This window comes from Lactuca saligna, chromosome 4, assembly GCF_052625555.1.
Source record: "Lactuca saligna cultivar CGN05327 chromosome 4, ASM5262555v1, whole genome shotgun sequence".
NCBI lineage: Eukaryota > Viridiplantae > Streptophyta > Magnoliopsida > Asterales > Asteraceae > Lactuca > Lactuca saligna.
The window spans coordinates 195,454,119-195,473,860 of NC_136420.1; positions in this window are offsets into that span (position 1 = coordinate 195,454,119).

Here is a 19,742-nt window from a genome sequence, read left to right on the forward strand (position 1 = left end):
ATGTTGTGGGCTTCGGAAATTCTCTCGAGGTCTTTAACTTTCTGCATCCTAATGAAAACACGAGCCAGGAATGCATAACATTCCATTCATAGATGCTCCTCGGCTTTGACAGAGGAAATGATATGAAGTTGCAAACGATTTTATCACTGAAACCGGTGAGGACTCCCTCAGAGGGACAACTGTAATGAATTGCTTTTTCAAAGCAAGGACATTGGCACCATGAGAGGCTCATTCGTCCTATGCCGACTAGGACATTGAAGCTTTTTATGAGTACTGATACGAAATCGATTGAGGAAAAAGGAATAATCGACTAAGGTAAGGGTACATCCTATGATACATGATTTAACTGAAATATGATTGTGTTCATCGTTACTGAAACTGGGATTATATATTTAGGAATTCAGGACCTACCAATAATCCTTAGTCCTAATATTAAAGAGAAAATTTTGGCAATATAGAAAACAGAGGTGTTTACGGGAAATGGTTACATAGAACATAAACATGAAGGCCATTCCTTATCCCAGAAAGGAAGGATGAGTAGAGTGATCCTCTATCGATGATGGGTACTCCTCAAGTGAAATTCCAATTTGGTCAGCTATCGCCCTACGTCAAGCAGACGTCCTTCATACTCTGACTGGCCAGTTCAAAGTTCTGCGATCTCGACTTGGGTCGTGGCTAACTCTTGCTGTAGAGCTTCGTTGTTAACCATAGTTCTCCTGGTGTTCCTAGATGTTCTTGCCTTGGGGAATTTTCTTTTGTAATGACCGACCACACCACAACCATATCACGCTTGAATGGCACTTGCTCCGGATGCTTGATTAGTTGGTTGGGCTAGTGTTTTGCAGTTTTGAGTAGTGTGGCCCTTTTTTCCACAGTTGTTGCAGAGCATCTCACAGCATGGGATGGAAGTGAGATGATGATAGTTGCACTTGTCACACCTAGGGAGGGTACCAGCATACCTACTGGTAGGTGCCTGAGCTGAAGGAGTGGCGACAGGAGTAGTAGCAGTGTGGACCGCCACTGTTTTTTGCTGTTTCTTGGAGGATCCTCGCGAATTCTCACCCTTCCGCTTTCTCCAAGATTTCTTCTTATTTTCACCGCTCCCTTTAGCCGGTTCAGGAGCGGCGGCCACTTCATCGAGGTCGTCTCCATGATCGATTAGAGTTTGTGCCAGGCATTTAGCACTGTCGAAGGTGTCTGGCTTCACAGCCAAAACATTTCGCTTGGTTGGCTGGGTCATCCCCCAAATGAATCTTTCAATCTTTTTGCTTTACGGGGTAACTGTTCCCGGATAGAGAAGCACTAGGTCTTCAAACCTAGAGGTGTAAGTGGCGATATCGGAACCCTTCATCTTTAGGTTCCAAAGTTCGTGCTCCAATTTCTACATTTCGCCGTGCGAGCAATACTCAGCAAGTAGAAGCTCCTTCATGCTCTCCAACCCATAGCATTGGCTACTGGTAGGGTTAGGGATTTAACTAGGCCATTCCACCAAGTCAAGGCTTTATCGGTGAAAGTGAAGGCAGCGAACTTCACCTTGTCATCTTCCAAACAGGAACAGATTTCCAAAATAGACTCGATCTTCTCAAACCATTGACGCAGAGCAATAACACCTCTAGTGCCATTGAATGGTGTGGGTTTCGCGTTCATGAAATCTTTATAGGAACACTCCTTCCGGTGTCCCTGATCACCTTCCTTGTTATGGGGCTGAGTACCACCTTCTAGCCCGCCGGAACCACCAGGGTTCATTTGTGACATTGCAGCAGTTACAGCAGTAGTAACAGCTGCTTGGAACATGGCGGGATCAAACGGAGGAGGTGGTGGAGGAGGAGTGTTGTTTCTTGAGGTGGGTCTTCTCCTTGGAGGCATCTTGATCTAAAATGATCAGGAAGAGAGGATGGTAAGTCCTCTGAATTGATTCAAGAGATATGGAACAAGAGATATCTCATTATGGCAGATAGACTGTTCTACTATGTGATAGGATAGGAAAAAGTTACTATATCAAGTAAACTATTGCTAATGAAAGAATGAGTAGCAACACTTGGAATGATTTTCTACAACGTATTCGTCTCTGACTAAAATACTCCTATAGTATTTTATGTTTTGTTGCGACGATGACTTGTTGTTTGGACATTTGGTAAGTTTTAGGCCTGCTGTACACCACAGTTACTCCCAATCACATGTTGGTTGTGTCTCAAATGAATATAGTTGATCAAGCTATATTGACCCTAGACACGACTACATAACTGCCCAGGTTTAACCGTAGTGTACAACACCCAATTACTAATGTTTTGTTCTACTCGTTGTTACAGTTTCTGGAGCTTAGGTATTCTTGTATACTTTTTGAAAAATAATTGTATTTTAAAGTATACTTTTAGTTCAGAGCTTCGGCCCCTTAATGTTTATAGTTATATACCATGTAACGTTCGGTATACTTAGTTCAGTATAAACAAGGGCTCTGATACCAATCTGTCATACCCTGAAACCGATGGTTGAAACGTTCTAGGGCGGAGGACGTCATGTAAAATATCACAACCAATGTACATAACAAGCATAGTAAACACAACCATTACATTACGTAGAAAATATTTACATTTGTTTGAAAGCAAGTTAATACAGGTTTTATATATACATCAGCACGAATAAAAGTAAAGACGACACTTATATATGCTACGTCTTCTCCAAAAGAACGCAGGATAATTGTCTAACGAGAACCTGAGAATACAAGTAGTTTTAAAAATATCAGCATAAAGCTTGTGAGTTCATAAGCGGTTTGTTTTTAGTAAAAGAATAAGTTTCCTTTGGTTTTATGAAAAGTTGTTTCCCAAGAAAATCCCATATTTTCTTATAAAAGTAGTTTGGTTATTCATTTGCTAAATAGCCTATTCATGAAAAGTAAAGTTATCCCAGCAAAAACTCTTATTTTCCTTAAAAGTTGGTGGTTGGTTATCGATCCGAAATGAAGTGTACGAGTATCTACCATACTTGTATTGTTAAGTGAAGTTTCCCTAAAAGCTTGTTCATCCTTGAAAAGTACGTCAGTTTTAACACGTATATAAAACTAATAAGTAGGTAGTAAACTAATTCCTAATGGTATTACTGATACCCTCTAGTAATCAAAACAGTTATTACTTTGAGGTTAGTTTACTAGGTTTATAATTACTAAAGTAAATCTCCATTATCTAAGTTGCGAGTTCCATAACCATACAATAAACTAGATATGGCTCGTAACAAGGCCAGTATCATTTTATGAATTTTGTCACCCGTGGACCTATCGGTCCCACTTTAGCTAGCAGCCAGGTACGGGGTAGTCAGTCCTGTATAGATCTATACACTCAAGTCACGTTCTCCCTCCAGGAGATTCTGGTTACAGGGGCGGTCCTCCACTCTCGTATCCCTGGGGAGTGTTACTAAGGACGTATCTCCAATCTTAAGATTAGTGAATTTACAAGTAATAATATAAAAAGAAATTCCTTTCATATGAATGGCATGAAATCCTTTGTGAAATATAAAATATATCATTTTATAATGAGTTTCACAAGTTTTTTTTGTTTTAGTTTCGAAAGCAAACTCTACCAGTCAAAACGGTTGGTAATACGGTTTTATGTGTCAAAAGCATACTGAACCTGTAACATTTCATACAAAATAATAAGTTTTCAGTATAAGATTCCCTTGACCTTTTGCTTGTATCCCCCCTGAAAACATGAAATACACGGAAAATGGTGTAGGGGTATGAACTCACCAGACGAGAATGTGTCGGGTAAGATGCTAAGTGTCAATTTAGGGCTTGAACACGCACGAGGGTCCTATGTAAGATGAAGTGATACATAATTGTATCTAATTAGACATTGAACCACTAATTAAGTAAGATAATACACTCTGATGCGCGAAAACACTTTAATTCAAGTGTTAGAGGTGATACGGGTTGCATCTAAGGAGTGTATGGCATGAATGAGGAGTTTACTCTTCGAGTGTAAACCCTTAGGGGTGTTTATGGCCCAAAGACCATATCCCCATGAGTTTACGGCCGTAAACTCATGGGTGGGGTTTTTTTTGGGTGCTCAAAGGTCTTAAATTGCACAAGGGAAGGTTCTAGGGTTGAATCAAAGGCTTAAGAAGTGATCGAGACTTGAAATGACCTTGAAAATGGAGTTTGCGTTTCTTGAAGGACCCTTGGTGAGTTTACTATCTTAAACACATGAGTTTATGGCCGTAAACTTATGTTTGGCTTATTTTTTCATGCCTTGGTGCATCAGATGAAGGGATACAAGGTTCTAGGCACTAATCCAAGCTATAGGAGGTGTTAAAAGGGAATTTTAACATCATGAAAGGTGTTTACGGTTCATGAAGGTTCATGGACTGTAAAATCACGTTTACTCCCATAAATACATGATTTTTGGGGTCCTAAGTTCATGCATGCAAGTTTCTAAACCATTGCTAAGCACTAGAAAGGTTTTGGAGGGGTTTTGGGGCTTCAAAACCCCCTTATGGGAGTTTACGGTTTTGGGAGGTGTTCCCCAACCGTAAACACAAGATTTTGGGGATTTTCAATGATTCAATCATGAATATGAATGAATACCAAGCTATACAACAAGCTGGGAAGGATTACTTACGATTTTGGAGCTTAAATGAGGCGTTTTTCGATCAAATTCGACTTGTAGAGAGAGAGTAGAGCGTGAAAGCTATGAGTAGGTGGGAAAAGGCTCAAATGTAGGACCACTCAACCCTTATATAGGATTGAGTTCACGACCAGGTGGGGATCCACCCGATCCTGACGTTAAACGAAGTTTATCGTCGTACCCGATTAAATGGCCGTAACCCGACTTGGTCGTAACTAGAAACTTTTCCAATTGAATTCGAGGGTGTTTCACGTGTTTTTGTTTCGTTTCGACACTTATGAAGTCATAATGAAAGTATCAATTTAATTTGCCTAATCCAAAATGTTAACATAAAATTTTAATAAAAACGAGTTTTATTAACGGAAATGGGTCACAGCGCCGGAATAAATTTCAGGTTGTCACATGAGACTATGATTACGACATCCTTTTTCATAGTTCTAAGATTGTTTAGACACACTTGTGAGCTATCTAAGATAAGGTGTATGATTTTGATAAAGTATTATCAAGGCAATCTCTTCTCAGAAGTCTAAAATTTTGTAAGAAAGTCAGTAAAGTATTGACTTCAAAAAGTCCAACTGATTTCTGAGTACATGTCAAAGCTAGTGGAAGCATAAGTGTTATGCTAATAATCATCATGTTAGTGGGATCATCATAATTATGATAAAAGTTGCAAGTTAGCATTGTTAATTATAGAAAACAAAAGTTTCAATTCGTGGAGTTGCAGGGGTTGAAAAGTTGTTTTCCTATAATTAAAGGAGAGGAAATTATACTTCATTTCAATTCTAAAAGCTCAGATTGAGATTTTAATCATCTTTAGTCAAGAATATATATATATATATATATATATATATATATATATATATATATATATATATATATATATATATATATATATATATATATGAACTTTATGTTGGTTTGGTTCAACTTAATAAAATTCTATATATTGCGTTCTTAAAATTTGATTATGATTAAGACATCCCTCTTCATAGTCAAATTTTGAGAACATGGCAAATAAAAAATATTGTAGCAAAAGACTAGTCTAGAATCATGTCTTTATGTGAGACATCATGAATGGTGTCCCATTTACTTTGGGTACAGGATCGATTGCATGTGCTATAATATTCATCCTTTCTAAAAAATTTCTAATGCCTGAGGCATTAAAAGGGAAAAGGTCTAGAATTAGATATGACTAAAATGATTAAGCAATTGTCGAGGAAAATCTAAGGTTTATTAAAGATTGCTTGCTCAGGGACAGTTGGAAGTATAGTGTTAGTTTTTTGGAAGGACCATATTGACATATTCTGAAAAAAGGAAACTCTTGTTCAGAAGTGATAGTAAAAATCGAAATATGGAAATGATTACATAGGTGGAAGTTGTTCAATTTGTGTAAGATTACGAAAACTTAATGCAAGAAGGATGTTTCCATGGAGTTGATCTCAATTGGATTACTCTGTAATGTCTGTTGACAAGTCTTTGTGACTTTGTGCATAATCATTACAAGAGGATCAGTGCATACAAGTTTAAAATCTAACAGATTTCGATGAACGATAGGAATTTGGAATTCTTACATTTTTTATAAGGATTTGGGTATGTGAAAAGAGAATCATTAAAATTATGTTCAATCGATCTAGTTCACAAAGTAAGGATCATAGACAGACAAATAGTGCATACATGGTGTATGGCAAAGCTATTGTTTAGAAAAACATAGTGTACATCCTTGAAGAATGGGATAACTAGTGTTTTTAATTGAAGTATAAAGTTGATAGTTTAAAATAATATACAATGAATAATGTGTAATCAATATGGTGATAAATAAAAGGTGTTTTATTTATGTTCGTAAGTTCTGAGACCATATGGGATTCGATTATTATTGTGTTTCATTTTTCATGTTTTGACTTCCAGAATAAACAAGATCATTCTTCCCGAATGACTAAGTTATTCAAACCATCCACAGTCGGTCATATGTCTCACACCCCAAAACCAAGAACGGCGGAAACGTTATGGGGCGGAGGACGTCATGTAAGTATCACAACACAGTAATTGTAAATAAGCAAACAACATCATCCATTGCATTAAATATATATAATTTTAATACAAGCGTGTTCTGTACAGTATAGACACCAAAAATAATGTATATCAAAATAAGAAGATGAATCTTGAATGCGCTCCATCTTCTCAAAAGATGGCGTCGGTACCTGTCTATTGATGACCTGAGAATACAAGTTATTTTGAAAGAGTTTATCAACATTAAGCTGGTGAGTTCATAAGTATTTTAGTGTCGGTATTTGTCATCCAAAAATGTTTGAACATGTATCAAGTATAAGTTTGTAAAATTTATGTAAAGGTTTGCAATTGTTTGTAAAAGTTTGAATCTCTCAGAAAAACCTATATTTTCTACTAAAGTATCCTTCTACCAAGGCTTAACTGTTTTGTATGCTCGTTTGATGTTAAAGTGTGTAATTTCCCAAGTGTAACTATCATTTAACAAAATATTGTTTGTACATTATCGTTTAAGTGAGGTTATCACTAAAATATGTAATGGGTAAATCATTGTAGTACTGTAGCCTTGTATTATAAGAACTACTGTTGTACTAACTACCTTAAACCGGATTTATATTAAGGCATTATGTGATAAATTGCACCATACTATCGACTAGTAACAACGACATAATGAATGGTCGTAATAACGGAATGAAGTTTGGCACCCGCAGACCTGCAGGTCCGGCTGTAGCTAGCAGCAAGGTGTAGGATTGTCAATCCAGTATAGATCTATACGCAAACTCACGCTCTCCCTCCAAGAGAATTCTGGCTACAACTCGAGCCATGACATTTAAGTCATGCTCCGATTTAAATCACAATAATTAAAGTATTCATGTATATGTAATGTTTCTCGTTCTAGTATAGTTGTATATGTAGTGTTCTAGCATCGTTGTATATGTATTGTTTCTAGTCTAGCTGTATATGTATTGTTTCTAGTCTAGTTGTATATGTATTGTTTCTAGTATAGTTGTATATGTATCGTTTCTAGTATAGTTATATATGTATTGTTTCTAGTATAGTCGTATATGTATTGTATTACCCCGATGGTAACTAGCTATTGATGTACTGATAAATATGAATATGGAAGTACTTTTATGTCTATACATGTATATAAGATATATAACTAATATTGAAATGACCTTCGGATGGTCACCCGAAATCCCACCAGACCACATCTCAGTGCGCGAAAAGGAAATAGGGCGGATGGCCTTCCTAAGCCCTTTAAACATTACTTATATATCTATACATATATGGGCATGCAATTTATAAGAAGTAAGACAAAGTTTAATAAAAGCATTTGATAAGTAAAAAGAGTTTGTAAAACATTTTGAAGTGAAACAGTTTGATAAACAGTTTGAACAGTGATAAAATCATTGGTTTTCTAGTTATTAATCACATGTGATTAATGCAATCACATGTGATTGATGCAATAACTATAAGTATATTACTTGTATCCCCCCCCCCATAAAGTATTTAAAACATTTAAAAGCATTTCAAAGGTTGATTAAAGGGGTATGAACTCACCTGTGGTGAGTAGATTGGATTGATGTATCGGGTACCGTGCTAGGTGGCAAACGGAGACTTGTTCACACGTTCGAGTCTAGTTATCATATAATGAGCATATATATAACTAATTAGCCAAATAATAACTTAACAAAGTAAGTTAAGACACTTAGGAACATGTATACACTTTATATAAGTGTTATAGGTCCTAATGGTTGCATCTAAGTTGATATGGGACAAGGCAAAGGGGTTTAATGGACCAATGACCTTGTATATGAGTTCACCACCCAACAAACCCACCCTTTGGAGTTTACGGCCGTGAACCCATGAGTTTACGGACGTGAACTCCTTACTTGGTGGTTTTGAGTGTTTTGAAGTGTTATCTTGATCCTAGAATTAGTCTACCCTTGTTGGAATAATCCTTGAAGTAGTTTAAGGCCTTAGAATGATCCTTTGGGGAGTTTACGGCCAAAGGACCATATCCCCTAGAGTTTACGGCCATAAACTCCTATGGGGTGTTGGTTTTAATTCTTTTGAGGCCCTTGCATATGTAGGATAGCTTCCATGTTTTTATCTAAGGCTAAAGGGGACAAGAGGCACACATTTGTGCCTTCACTTGGATTTTACGGCCCAAGATATGTTCCTTGGCCGTAAACTCCCTTTAAGGAGTGATTTTGATGTCTTTTGATCCCCATTCAAGTCCCATGTGTTCAAGGGTAATTGTCTTAAAGCCTTAGGGGTGTTTAGGGCATCTTTAACACTTGAAAAAGGGGTTTACGGCCCAAGAGAGTTCCTTGGCCGTAAACTCCTAAAACCTTATCGTTTTGAAGTGTTTTGGTGTCCAAAATAAGCACAAGTATTAGAGGGTAAAGTCCTTAAGCTTTAGGGGGTGATTTAGGGCATTTATGACCCTTAAAAAGGGGTTTACGGCCCAAGAGAGTTCCTTGGCCGTAAACTCCTGTAACTTGTGTTTCTTGAATGATTTCTAGCCTCTAATGATCACACACTAAGTCCTTAACTAGTTTCTTAACAAGAAAATGGGACTAGGTAACCTTTAGGCTTCGTTTTGGAGTTTACTCCCCAAGAACATTCTTGGGCGGTAAACTCCCGGATCTTGCAGTTTAGACATGTAATTGATGTTATAAAGCATATAACAAGTATTGAAACACATTCAGGAAAGTAGACTCACAATCCGGGATGAAAACCCGAAGATCCGTCAGAGAGAATTGGCTTTTCTCTAGTTGGAATTGTGAATAATGAATTAATTAAATTCAGAAATCTATTTATAGTCCTGGAATATTTTGACAGAAAATATTTTTATTCCGAAAGTCGGACTATAACATTATGAAACTTACAATGTTCAAGTTTCACAATTACAGGAGCATCCACTCTCCCGATTTATCCAGAAACGTAAACCCTAATGAACACAAACTTGTTCGGGCAAGTCTGAAAATCACTGAAACTGGACTAGCTTCTATTGAATAGATAATGTTCGTACAAATGGAAATTTAGGGTTGTCACAATATGTTGGAAGTACATATGAATCAAGACTGTCATGGGTTGGCTTGTAGAGACCTAACATGTTGGACAAAGTGGTGCTACAACACTCATGAGTGCTCATAAGTTCTGAGTATTGGATTCAACCCACGCTCATTTGAATCACTTCATGGATTTTATCATGAGTGATCGTGAGACGGTAATATCGTATATTCTTCAATCCTAGAGATATGAGTTGTTACTATGAGTTGGTTATACATTGATTGCATGAAAACGCATTGGTAACTTGATGTTATAAAACGTGCCTTTGTGTATGATTCAACAAGTAGTAGAACAAGCCATATGAGACGATGTTTATCCATTCCTTTTACCTTCGTGTTAAAAACGATATATGTGGGCCCCTTGATGATTTAATGATGATACATGTGACTGCTTGGCCAAGATAGGACTGATTTGATCTATTAAATCAGTCAGTCATCATGAATCGGAAATCAGGAAACAACAAAATGGACAGAGAGAATGATTGATAATCCATGTCTCAATCTATATGATATCTAAAATGGAGGAATATGTGATCACTTATCTAATGGACAAGTCATTGACAAAGGTCAAAGTTCATCGACAAGGTCAGAGTTCGACAGCGGCTTTTGAGAGCTACGATTTCCAATTAGGTTTTGAAGTCATACCCAATAATAGTTTTAGATTTATCCAACTGCGAGACTGTTGGGTTAGTGTCTAAGTCCATAACTATAATTGGTATGTACTTGACCCGACTCGGCATGGTCCATTTGGGTTGCATGGCATCGGAACATTTGGATAGACCATTTGTGAGAAGAGGACATGTGTGACGTATTAATATATTATAAGTTCTAATATATTAATATGAAATCATGTTATTTAATTAGTATTGATCAAGAATTAATTTGGACTTAATTGAGTGATCAAAAGAGACTAATTAAATATATGGGGATTGATTGTGTAAATCATTAATTCTTATATATGTGGGCTTATAATCCAAGATTCCTTATGTTGGGTTTAACCCATGTGGTGACCCATGGATACTCCATGGAGGTTAAAACCCATGGAGCATAAGGAATGGGTATAGTCATGGGTTACATGGTGTAACCCTAATGTGCACACTATATAAGGACCCCTTTGGCTCAAGAAATTGGCACTAGTGATACATATATGAGGGCTAGCTGATTTGAGCATGAAGTGTCTTTTTCTCATGGTTATTCCAAGCGTTGATGATGTTGTGGGAACCATTTGAGGTGTCACCATTGGGGCACTAGGATATCGTGCTTCTTGGAGTCAAGTCACATCAAGAGGTATGTATTCTAAATTGTTATATTACCCAAGTATTAAAAGATTGTATGCTAGATCGAGTAATACCTTGGAGTATTCGTATTTGCATGTATAATAGAGAAAACATAGATCCAAGGTATTTAGGGTTGCATGTACACTTAGGAGTGTTAGAATGCTCAAAAACCGAACAAAATGTGATTTTGCATCCTACTGAAGCCCTTGCATGAAGATACTGTTGGGTTTTGAGCATTCTAACACTCCTAAGTGTACATGCAACCCTAAATACCTTGGATCTATGTTTTCTCTATTATACATGCAAATAAGAACATCCAAGGTATTATCCTAATCTAGCATACAAAACAATGAGTGTAACAAGATAGAATACATACCTCTTTGATGTAGAAAGTCTTCATGAAGCTTGAGTGCCTAGCCCCAATAGTGTGGAAGCCTCAAATGGAATCACAATCATCAAAACACTTAGAATAACTTGAGAGAGTTCTACACTTCATGAAATCGGCTAGCCCTCTTCTTCACTTTCTAATGTGATTCTAGTGGCCGATTTTGTCAAGAATAAGATCTTTATATAGTGTTACAATTAGGGTAAATCCTTAATTGTCATGACTTTCCATTTCCTTGGATCCATGGGTTCAAATACACCATGGAGCATCCATGGACCATCCTATGGGTTTTAGCCCAAGTTGATTATCCATGGAGCATTAGCCCACTATATAAGTATGGATGATTTACACAATCAACCCATATACTTAATTAGTCTTCTTTTGATCACTTAATTAATCCTAGATTAACTCTTGATCAATATTAATTAAATAATCTTATTATTCTTATTATTAATATACTAAAACTTATAATATATTAATAACCATAAGTGTCTTATTTCTCTCATTATAGTCTATCCAAGTGCAAGATGGTATGCAACCCAAATGGACCATGCCGGGTCGGGTCAAGTCTTACCAATTATAGTTATGGACTTAGAAATTAATCCAACAGTCTCCCACTTGGATAAGTCTAAAACTATTATTGCGTATGACTTCAGGAACCAACTAGCAATCGTAGCTCTCAAAAGCTTCTATCGAACTCTGACCTTGTAGATGAACTCTGACCTTGCCAATGACTTATCCATTAGATAAGGGATCATATAATCCTCTGTCCTCATGATATCAGCCGGACAAATACATGGAACAACGTCGTACTTACTGTCCAGCAGTTTGTTTCCCGATTTTCGATTTGTTTGACAAAGAACTTAATCGAACACATCAATTCAGTTCTGACCGGCCGGTACATAGGTCACAACAAAATCATCGAGGGGCCCAGATATCGCTTCTATTTGTAGAAGGAACAGATAAACTTCGACTCATATACTTGTTCTACTACTTGTTGAATTGTACACTCATGAATGTGGGTTTATTCCAATACTCATCACTTATGAGCACTCATGAATGTTATAGCAACCATTGCCATGAATAAACCCATTTAGCCATCTACAAACCCGATTCATGACAGTCTTGATTCATACCTACTTCCAACATATAAACGACTGTGGAGTGTTTAAATAACTTAGTCATTCGGAAAGAATAACCTAGTTATTTTGGAAGTCAAAACATGCAAAGTGAAACACAATAATAATCGAATCTAATATGGTCTCGGAACCCTTTTGAATATAAATAAAACCACCTTTTATTTATCACCATATTGATTACACATTATTCAACGTTTCAAATAATCAACTTAAGACTTGAATAAAAACAACAGTCGTCCCATGCTCCTAGCATGTACACTTTGTTTTCTAAACAATAGTTATGTCATACTCCATGTATGCACACTATGTTTGTCTATGATCCTCACATTGTGATGTAGATCAATTGAACATGATTCCAATGATACTCATTTCACAAACCCAAATCCTTATTGTAAATGTGAGAATCCCGAATTCCTATCATTTACCAAAAAATCTGTTAGATTTTAAACTTTTATGCAATGTTCCTCTTGTAATGATTATGCACGAAGTCAGAAAGACTTGACAACAACCATTACAGAGCATTCCAAAGGAGATCAGCTCCTTGGAAACATCCTTCTTGCATTAAGTTTCCTAATCTTACATAGATTGAATAACTTCCACCTATGGAGACATTTCCATAGTCCCATCTGACTATCACTTCCGAATAGGAGTTACCTCTTTTCAGAAAATGTCAATATGGTCCTGCCAAAATTAACACTATACTTCCAAATGTCCCTGAGCAACCAATCTTTGGCAAACCTCAGATTGTCCTCAACAATTGCTTAATCACTTTAGTCATATCCAGTTCTAGACTTTTCCCTTCTAAATGCCTTAAGCATTTGGAAAATTTAGAAAGGATGAATATTATAGCACGTGAAATCGATCCTATATCCGAAGCACGATTCATGATGTTTGACATAAAGACATGATACTAGACCAGTCTTTTGCTACAATATTTTTATTTGCCATGTTTTTCAAAATTAAACTATGAAGAGGGATGCCGTAATCATAATCGAATTTGAAAACGCAATATATATATAGAATTTCTTCAAGTTGAACCATTCCAACACAAAATTCATATATATTCTTGATTAAAGATGATTAAAATCTCAATCTAAGCTTTAGAATTGAAATGAAGTATAATTTCCTCTCCCTTAATTATAGCAAAACAACTTTTCAACCCTTGCAACTTCACGGATTGAAACTTTGTTTTCTATAATTAACATTTCTAGCTTGCAATACTAATCATAATAATCATGCTCCCACTAACATGATGATTATCAGCATAACACTTATGCTCCCACTAGCTTTGACATGTATTCAAAAATCGATTGGACTTCTAAAATTTATATTCATACACCCTTTCTTAGATAGCTCCCATGTGTGTATAAACAATTTTCAGAACTATGAAAAGGGATGTCATAATCATAGTCTCAATTGCTTAGGTATTTTCCATTTCTCACAAGTCCATGTTAGCGTGCCGGTTAACCACACGCGCTCCAGTAACGACTTTTGAAAATGCAAATAACACAATTGCTATCTACGTAAAATCTACTTAGTGAAAGCGTTTCCTCACCATCATTTTCATGAATCGGAGAGAAACCTTATGACACTTAGATTTTATAGTGTATGAGTCCCTATCCATGCGAATTTATCAAAACCATAATCACAAGATAAGGTTAGTGACAAATTCAGCCTTACATGGATTAAACTTATTCAATCTTACTTTCTTGTCACCTTGGTAGCACAAGGCCCACCAATGCTTCCAAGTTGAACTCTGATAACTCACATGCAAATCCAACTTATTTGAAGTAGGTACAGAAATGAGAATTATGTCAACACGATAGGTTGCAAACCTTAAGTCGTGTGCTAGTGATAAATTACAGGTTCCACTCTTGATTAAATCTTGAAACTCTTTCAGGATCTTTAAGGCTCCCACTGTCCCCTTGACATATAAGTTTCCCCAGTCAAGAACCATTCCTTGACAAAACAAATTTTCAAGGGATAGTGCGGATTCTTATCAAGACTAACACTTCACACAATTGGTCTTAGTTGGTCTTTGTCTCATCCAAGACATCACAACTTACCAATCTCTTTCAGGATCTTTAAGGCTCCCACTGTCCCCTTGACATATAAGTTTCCCCAGTCAAGAACCATTACTTGACAAAACAAATTTTCAAGGGATAGTGCGGATTCTTATCAAGACTAACACTTCACACAATTGGTCTTAGTTGGTCTTTGTCTCATCCAAGACATCACAACTTACCAATCTCAAATGTACAAGAGTAGAAACATTTCACACTACATTTGATAAGTGTTTTAAACCTTACTTTATGTCACTCAATGTTACAATCTTGGAGTATGACTCTAAGAATTGTTTTGGAACGAAGTATGACTCATCTTCTTGATTTTAACCAATCCAACAATTCATGACCTCTCTTCTTAGCCATAACAATGCACTAAGACGTCCTTAGAGTATGAATTTGTGATATGGTTTCTAAATCATTAAGATGATCATAAAACTGATACTAAAGTACTCTCCCATCTTTTCAGATTTGAGAAACTTTTATCCTTCTGCCTAATTTGATTCTTCTTATTCGCTCTGCCATACATTGGAACCTTTTCAATGTTACAGAATTATACTTAACCTTATAAGTGTAATCATATTTACTAATCTTTAGTAAATCATGACAAATCAATCTTTGTGGTGGACCTCGACTAGCGCACACCCAGTGTACCTAATTCCTTAGTCCTTCAATTGAACCACATATACATGTGATCAAAGAATTAGTCTTAATTTTTCAAAGATGAAAATTCTCATTCATCATACAATACAACTTGTAAGATTCCAAGTTTCTGTCCAATTGAAACTTGGGTGATGAAAAACTTTCTTCATTTGGTAAATTTAGACACTACCACAAATGAAAGAATCAAATCCACTTTCCAATATTGCTATTACTGGAAACATATAAGCAACAATTTTCCACAGATGCCATTGTAAGGATATTTTTAAAATAAACAAAATTAAAACCCCTTTTTTTTCTTTTATTTTAAAACTTTGCGGAAAAACTTATCCTTACAATCCACATGAAAACCTTGTTGTTATCTATTCACAAGCAATATATTATAACTCTTAAGCAACAGCTCAAAATTCTGATTACCGAACCATGCTATCGAAACGCATCTTCGCAATCAAAATCAGCATATACTTCTTTAAGCTTCCTATCTTTTCTTTGATTCTTAAAAGACATCAGCATGTGACCCATTCACATTATGTAATAAGAATCTCCAAATAGAAACTTAGCAGAGTTAGATAGTGGACTTTACCTGAAGTAGAGTCAAACTTATCGACTTTAACATCCTTAGGTAAATTATGGCAGCTTTGCAACCAATGCCCCTTTCTTTGGCAATATAAACATATGGACCCTTTGATAATGGTACACGGGACTATCACAGACTTAGTTTTTCTCTTTACCATTTGGTCAACCGAGTTAACTATGGCCGGTCCCTTTCCATTGGGAAGAGAATGCTTTTCTGGATTTCCTGTGTCACTATTGTCAATGTCCATCAAGTTTTGAGGAAGTTGATCTTAACAAATAGATAAAATCATTAAGGGTCTTGTCATAGTCTTTTTCATAGGTGTTCCAAAAGAACTCACTATGTCACTTAGAAAGTGATTGAACCACCAACTTTCTCAAGACTTTGACACCCAACTCTCCCGGCTTATCAATATGTGACTACATCTCCAAGATGTGACCACACCAAGACCTTTACTTGCCAATAGGGCTCGAGTGACTTTAAACTTTTCAAGAACTTGTGGGGTGGGGAGAATAATTGGAGGAGATATAGGAAGTGAAGCATGATGTTGAGGAACATCATCTTTAAGAGATTTGGGAAGATCATAAATGTCTAAACCAGACATGTTTTGGGAGATATTCAAGATAGTTGATTTAAAGTCCTTAATATAACACCCAATAAGAAATATTAAGGCTAGGACCCAACACAATATTTTATAATTTGGAAGAGGGATGCCGTAATCCAAGCTATAAAATATTTGAAGGTAGGTGAATGATGATTCACCAATTTCCACCATGAAAAACGAAATAATTTATTAGGTTTTAATTGGATTTGAAATTCCTAGATCTTTTGAGATTCATTGAACTTTTCAATGGCATGTTTCAATCTTGAGTGTGCCCTCTCAAATTTTGTGACTGGGATGCCGAGGATCACAAAACAAGGTGTGAATAACCATACCAATTCACTTGGTACCCTTAATATTATCACCTAATCAATGTGCCGGTTAACCACACACGCTCCATTAATCTATGACAAACATTAAGTCACCCTTCGTGGTCCTTACTAGTCCAAGTTAGTGTGTCGGTTAACCACACACGCTGCACCAACGACTTGGTAAGGTACAAAGTGTGAATTCCATGGGCTAGCACCAAATTCGCATTTTTCCTAAAGTAACTAAGATTGGGAATTATTAAGATTTTAGTTACTTAGTATTTATCATTAATACTTTTAATGAAGGGAGAATTTAATGTCATTGTCCTACCCGTTCGGCTAATGACCCTCCACCAGTCAAGCAAGCGGTGGGTGAGAGTGGACACCCATTAAGTCGCCATTTTATAGGCAACAACCTTATACCCACCTTATAGACCGGTTTCGTGAATGAGGCCTACTAACGGTAAAACGACTTGTTCTTATACATATATATAATAATTAACCATTAATGTTATAAATAGTATAAGTGTTGAATTTTAACTCTTTTAAAATTCTAAGGGCTAACTTGGAATTAAAGTATTCATAAGAGAAAACTTTTCAAATTCCAAAACTTGAGGGCAGGTTTTGAAACTATTCATAACTAATTAATTCCATAACTTATGTGTTTAAAGTAGTTTTAATCCAAAAAACTCTTCAAGTTCCATAACTTATGGAAGACTTTAAACTAATAAGAGAATTAACTTTTCTTTATTTTTATAACTTATGGAATTAATTACTGTTACACTTTATTTATTTATTTATTTATTAATGAAGTGACTCTTGAACTTCCATAACTTGAGGACAAGTTATGGAGTCATAAAAAAAATTCAATGACACAAGACTCTTCATTTTGTAACCATTACCAACTTTTATGAGTTTTATGAGTCTTTAATGTGACTCTTCATGTAACTTGAGGACAAGTTACACAAACACATTTTATACTCAATTCTTAGATTAAAATGGATTGAAAGCAACTATTTCAGTTAACTTTTCTATTAATCTAAGCAACTCATAAGAACAAGATAATTCAAATCAAACTTTTTCATGTAATTAGTCTAAACCTTAAACTAATACAAAACATGAATCTATTGACAATTATCTTTGAAAATGGATTAGCATGAACATTACCACATTAAAAAAAACTAGTTTATAAGTTCAAAAACAACTTAGGGTAATGTTCCTAGTCCATTTCTAGCCAAAAACCTCGAAAATATGCTGTCTGGGGGTCCAACTCGTCGAGTGCATGAACCGACTCAGCGAGTTGGATCGTTTTGATCAATTTTTAGGCATGGACTCGCCGAGTCCCTTGATGGACTCGCCGAGTCTGATGATCAAACAGCAACAAATTCGTTTTTTCAGCTTCTATTGCAGGTATAACAAGAAAACAAGCCTAGTCTCTGATACGACTGTTGGGTTTTGAGCATTCTAACACTCCTAAGTGTACATGCAACCCTAAATACCTTGGATCTATGTTTTCTCTATTATACATGCAAATAAGAACATCCAAGGTATTATCCTAATCTAGCATACAAAACAATGAGTGTAACAAGATAGAATACATACCTCTTTGATGTAGAAAGTCTTCATGAAGCTTGAGTGCCTAGCCCCAATAGTGTGGAAGCCTCAAATGGAATCACAATCATCAAAACACTTAGAATAACTTGAGAGAGTTCTACACTTCATGAAATCGGCTAGCCCTCTTCTTCACATTCTAATGTGATTCTAGTGGCCGATTTTGTCAAGAATAAGATCTTTATATAGTGTTACAATTAGGGTAAATCCTTAATTGTCATGACTTTCCATTTCCTTGGATCCATGGGTTCAAATACACCATGGAGCATCCATGGACCATCCTATGGGTTTTAGCCCAACTTGATTATCCATGGAGCATTAGCCCACTATATAAGTATGGATGATTTACACAGTCAACCCATATATTTAATTAGTCTTCTTTTAATCACTTAATTAATCCTAGATTAACTCTTGATCAATACTAATTAAATAATCTTATTATTCTTATTATTAATATACTAGAACTTATAATATATTAATAACCATAAGTTTCTTATTTCTCTCATTATACTCTATCCAAGTGCATGATGGTATGCAACCCAAATGGACCATGCCGAGTCGGGTCAAGTCTTACCAATTATAGTTATGGACTTAGACATTAATCCAACAGATACACAAGATCCAACCAGTTCCCTTGCTTCCTTGTTGAATAATCTACCCTTCTCCTCAAGATGTGCACTAGGTTACTCCAAATTTAGCTTCTAAGACTCTCATAGCTCACTACACACGCTTAGGGTTTTACACCGGAAGCACTAGTACAAAAATGACCTATGGTCACACTTTTGCCAAAACTGCCCAGCCACACTTTTGACTAAAACTGTGTCTAAAGGTTATTGCTAAAATTCTGTCATTGTTGTAGTGACATTTTAAGTTGTATTTCATGACCATTAGTAATATAGTTGAAACATTTAGACACGTTTAAACATAACAAATGTGACAATTATTAGCCACACCGGAAAAATGAGGCCAAATGTCACCATCCGCCACATGTTTGTCAGATATATGGAAAAACTTTGTGATGGTTTTTTTAAGAGACAATATATTATTATATGGTCACATGAAACAAATGTGTATGTGGTTGTATCATGGAGCAAATTTTGACATTTGAATGCAACATAACTAAAAGGCAATATATGGTCACATTAATTATTTGTGTGTCCCTACTATAACATTTATTACACACTGATTAAGAGCAACCAAACAAGTAACTATAAGTACTTTATGGTCATGTTTAGTGTATTATGTGTGTCTAAAAATAAACATCTGTCATGATAAAAGATAAAAAAATGTATAACTATAAGTATGTTATAGTCACAGTGAAACATGTTATGTGTAGCTAAAAGGTAAATCATGTTCGTGAAAAAAGAAAATACTTGTAACTATAAATAATTTATTGTTACTTTTTACAATTTGGTGTGTGTATA